We start from the raw sequence: 5,605 nt of genomic DNA on the forward strand, positions 1-5,605 counted from the left end.
GGAGTCAGGACCAGTTCAAAAGGTCAGGGTGATCGTCAAAAGACAGAGAGCAAATCGCCTTTTCTATTTCAGGCGACCAAATGAAAGTTTCGTGGGATCTTTGATAAATTTAGCATGAAAGGCATTAATGAAAGAAGGTTGTGATTTATTTTAAAATTAAAATTTATAAATTATTTTAATAGATATATACAAAGACTAGTCGATAAATTAATCATATTTCTTTAATTCATCGAGTTGAAAGTGGTTTTACACACAAAAACAAAGCAGATATGGCACATTTCATGCCCTGACACGGAACAAAATATTTTGAGATTTTGTAGAATGCATTTATCCTTCGCGTTTGTGTAGATATTAAAGAGGCAGATATGTAAAGGTAAACATTGACGTGACATCTCTTACTGAAAAGTGAAATTGCAGTACTGGTCAGGCACACACACACGTACGGATCCCTCAATTCGTCGAGCTAAGTCCGATTGGTTACAACACTATAAGTCTCCGAACCTTTTATCAAAAGTTCGGTTTGGAATGATCCTATAGCCTTTACGTGTGCAATCAAACCTCCATGAGTCGATGTTCTATGACCGATATGGACTCATGAAGCAAATTTTCCATACTAATAAATATTGTCTGGGTTACGTGACGGTCCCTCAATGGAGCTTTCAAGAGTTTTTTTCCACATCTCGTTATTTCCATGCGAGTTCATGGTCCCTTCCATTCAATATCGACTCATGGAGGTATGACTGTACATAGTATACGATACTGTCAGTAGTATACGATCTATAATATCTATAATGTATAGTTCTTTCCATTTAACTTCACCACGTTTTGTTATTGTTTCAGATACGTATTTCAACCTCAACTGTGAGGCCGTCTTCAGTGTCTCGTACATGAGCTCGACTTCGACATTCTCAACTGTTCCGAAAATTTCTTGTATCGCCCAATTTTATTGTATAATCGCCCGTAATACATTAATTAGTATTGTACCTCCAACTCTAAAGTTAGTCAATACGATTTCCATTCTAAAACTCAGATGTGAATATGTACATTTGTGGAAGATTATGATTTGAAAAATGTATTGAGGTAACCAGTTGGGTGGTTTAATACCCGGAACATAGGCAATTAACTTTGATTGAACTGAAGATTTTCATACTAATGTATATCACGAACATAAACATTCCATTTCTCCCAACCTACTTTTGTCTATTTTCACAAATCTACAGTCGATTTTCACGATACATCATTGGCCCATTGTGCAGTGATTGCCGAGTGAATACTACATCATGGCTATTTACCATCTGCCTCTCTCGTCGACGTTGTCGTCGTCGGTATTGTTGCTTCATGGGTGCGCATACAAAACAGGGATGGAACTCGATAGCGAAACCAAACAAGTACCACGTCCTTCGTTGGTGTGGCATTTTCCACTGGTCAAAGTGAAACAATATTATCAACGCACTATCGCTACGCAAATTGTCGGAAAGAGAATGAAAAATCACTTACGTTGTTCCGATGAGGATTGCGGTTGACCTGATTGGATGACTGTTTCAACAGGCGTTGCTTCTGACTCTCGTCCATGGTGGTGATGCGGTCCACTATCCAGCGGGTTTCTGGTTTAATCCAAGAATTCTAGCAGACCTTGAAAGAGCACTTGACTTTAATTTAGCTTCACTTACTTGTTCTGCCTGCACTCTTCCTCTTTCGCTTTTGTTTCAGCCAAGTATTCCCTTACAGATAAGATAAGAATAAAAGCTTATAAATGTTTTCATAATCCATTTTGCACTTCACAATGGTCAAAATACAAAATATCGCGACAAAATAGACAATGAATGTGTCAGCCTGGAACTTAAGATTAAATTGTTGTTAGGGTTTTTCAGTTTTGATTCATAATCCCATCTTGTTGAATTACCAAAAAAAAACACTGATTAATCCATCTAGTCAGAATTATTCCTTCCCGCGTTTAAAAAAAGTTTTTAATCATGCCATCTATTTTCGATAGACAGGATCTTCCGTCGAATGCAACTAAGGTTCTGCTCGGGTTAAATGTAGGTGTTAAATAAGTGAGCACTTTTACGATGACAGAGTTTCTTTCCCGGCCATGATTCAAATTTCGCACCTTCCAACTTTCATCAAAATATTTCTACAACAAAAACATTATTTAGCACATCTTCTTGGTCTCATTGGGCGCTTATTTATCATTATGTATAAAATAGTAAAACTAATGAAACAATCAAGTAACTTATTGATTTACAATCAAAAGCTTTCTGTTTTCCGTTCATTTTAGCTATGCCAAATAAATTTTGTTCTAGCGTTTTACTTAAAAGATGATTCCTTCCTTTGGAATCTTTGAAAAAGATGTGATAGGAAAGGGGAAAGGAGTTGATGTTTTGTTGAAAAAGGTAACATTGTATAGTATACAAATATTCATCAGATTAGGTTGAATATTTTTTAATTAAATTTTTATATTTTCACTAACCATAAAGCAACTTGTAGTTAAACAATAATTTATTAATTGCTTCATTTGTTACAATGTTAAACATGAGTACAATGTCGAACATTTTCGGACCACGAGTTAGAACTTACAGACCTGAAAGGACAAAAATAGGATCAACTCCAGCATCTCTAAAACTAGAAACAAGACAATAACTTATTCACTATGTCAAAGATATTGGTAGTAATTATCATTGGGCTGGTGGTTGACTCAATTCTCAGTTCTGACCCTGAAAAATTAATCCAAAGTGGTGGTAATATTTTTTGCCCTTTCAGGAGTCAAAGTGTTCGAAGACCGTGGTCGTAAATTGGAACCCTCGATTGAGGCAATTTAAGGTCAATTCCCCGGGCAGCTTAAATTTCAGCTCGACTATCCAATACAAGCCAATATAGGCCCTCAAAGTTAGTCATTCTGTAAAAAAACGCCTCTGGTCTTATAATTTTGTCCGACACTGTAACCACAGTGTGTATTACTGTTCCTGTTCTTTATCTCTTCTTCTGTTTCTTCTGATATTACATCCTCCACTGGAACATTGTCCTCCTCGTAACTTAACCCTTAAAGGCGCAAGGCGATTTTTAGAAATCGTCGGAAATATTTTAACGTAAATAACCATTGAAATTAAACATTAAACGTATTTTCGGTTTGTTGTTTAAACCATTGCGCATTTAAGGGTTAAGTTCAAATAGAAAACAGAAATACGTATATGTTGATACAAAGTGATTATATGGAGTAAATGGAATAGTAAGAAGTCTTCTAATTCTGTAACATTTCCCTAAGACGCTCAATAATAATTAAAGATTGTAGAGCTTTATTTTTGTCGCAATATTTTGCTACTTCCATTGTTCATTATGCCCGGAAGATTGCCACCACAGAAAATTCTACGTCAAAATTGCACAACGTATGACCATGTTGTAAATTGAAATTTTGAACGTTCCTTCATATTTTTCCATTGAAATATACAAGTATTTCACGAGACTCCAACCACTTTCTGCTATTAAACTTATGACGAACAATGGAAATTACTGCAAACTGCACCTTTTAAAAATCACCTCTCCTTTCGCCAGTATTGCTTTTCTTTTTCGCACCAAATCTCAGATCGCGGATTAGAATCAGACTTGTATCAAACAGTGGTTTTAAAACCAATCAGCACTAAAGCTGACCAACTACTCGAAAATCGATTAATTTACAGGTAATTTTGTTTTTTACAATGGACGCTCAAGCTAGAGATAAACGAATGAATCATCGTGAGAAAGAAACAAACGGACGCTATCGAAACGATAGAAGAAGAGCGACGAGCGAAACTGCTCAATGATGGCGAAAAAGGGAACGAAAGGCGCGACCGTCAAAGGCAGACAAAGCAAAACGTCAAAACCGGGGGTCGAAATTGAAAAATATGCACGGTAATCAGGATCTACCCAGCGGTATGGGTTGATTAATGATTCTTATGAGTGTGATGATTATCACGATCATCACCGGCTCAGATCTCTCTAATTGTTTTCGAGTTTTGACATCAAAACAAGAAGCAGTCGAAAAAAGAATCTGCTTTGCAACACCAAAAGGTGAAGCGATACTTTGCAAACTGTGTTTGAAGAAGTTTGTCATAAATTCTTGTATTTAGTTTTGCTGCATAATTTTAAGCCTTCTCAATACCACCGAAATATACGTACAAGTCGAAGAAATTGACAGTCAACAATCAGTTAACCTAGATCCGTATTTATCACCTTTCTCTGCGGACTTAGGCTGCACTGCTTCCAAGATGTCAGTACGCCCGGATGACCACCGTCGCAGGTGGGATCGCAAGGAATACGAACGCATAGCTCAGGAACGGCTATTGGCCAAAACATCGACCGCCACTGAAGATGGTGGTAGACCTCTGTTTCGGATGGAATGTTTACTGATCTTGGCTTTGCAGGATGATACTGATCTTTTAATTCAATTTAGCTTTTTCAATAACTCAGCTATTATGTATTTTGAAAGCGTTGTGTGGTAGAATTACAAATAAAAACTAATCAAAAGTACTGTTCCTGGCTTCGCCCTATAATTCTTTAATAAAAGAGTATTGTCAAATAGTGACGATGTCAAACTCTCGAATAACCATTTTATACCCTATGTCAGCCTGATAATGGTTTCTTTAAATCATCAGAATGTAAAGACCAATTGTTTTTTTAGAATTTGGTCTGTAAAATCAACCTTTCAGCCATAGTTTTTTTAATTTGTAATAATTCAGGGATAACTCGCCGTTAATAGATGATACTAATATACAGAACCGGTCACAAAGGAACTGCTCAAGCAGCGTGTATGGTTGACTTGGACTCGAAGCTGGGCAAGAGTATGGTCATTAACAAGAGCACTTCGTCGTCGCAATCCGGCGGATACTACTGCAATGTGTGCGATTGCGTTGAAAAGTTCGATCAACTTCCTGGACCACATCAACGGCAAGAAGCACCAGCGCAATCTGGGCATGTCGATGAAGGTGGAGCGGAGCTCGTGGACCGATCAAGGAACGGTTCAAAATCAACAAAAAAACCGAGGAGAAGAAAAAGATTACGAGCTGGAGGCCGGGTCAAAAGCCAAGAGAAGAGGGCGCTACGAGTACAAACGCGAAAAGGGAAAGAGCGCAAGAGGAAGATTGAGAAGTGGACGAAAGTGAGGCGAGGCACATCAACTAGCTGCCGTCATGGGTTTCGCTGGATTCGTTGCCAGAGAAGAAAATTAGGATTTGTTTATTTCGAAGGCATAGTATTGTTCTGGATACTCAATTTTTTATTACACACAGTTAGATCGAATAAAGAACACATCTGATTACAATCTCTCAAGAATGCGTTCAATCAACTCCTGTAACAGAAACTGCAGTACTCCATGCATTGTGCCACCAGATTTGCATACATTTGAGTCTAAATTCCGTTGGCAAAAGCGGACAATGGAAACGCAGACATAAACTCCTAACAAGTAGAGCAACAACACAGCTACTGACAGAAAATAAATTTCTAAAGTGTTTTCATAAGTTTATCTTTAGAATCATAACTTATTGTGGTGAATATTGTGGCAAAACCATTACAACGCAGTATGTATGAGTAAATATATTAATTAACTATCCAAGAGCGCATTTTTATTGGTGAC

General features: G+C 37.4%; 1 pseudogene; it reads left to right on the plus strand.

Moving 5' to 3' along the window:
- The first annotated feature begins 4,241 nt into the window (after window positions 1–4,241).
- Window positions 4,242–5,201, plus strand: LOC134203061 (zinc finger matrin-type protein 2-like; annotated as a pseudogene).
- Window positions 5,202–5,605: the final 404 nt, after the last annotated feature.

This window comes from Armigeres subalbatus, unplaced genomic scaffold, assembly GCF_024139115.2.
Source record: "Armigeres subalbatus isolate Guangzhou_Male unplaced genomic scaffold, GZ_Asu_2 Contig163, whole genome shotgun sequence".
Lineage (NCBI taxonomy): Eukaryota > Metazoa > Arthropoda > Insecta > Diptera > Culicidae > Armigeres > Armigeres subalbatus.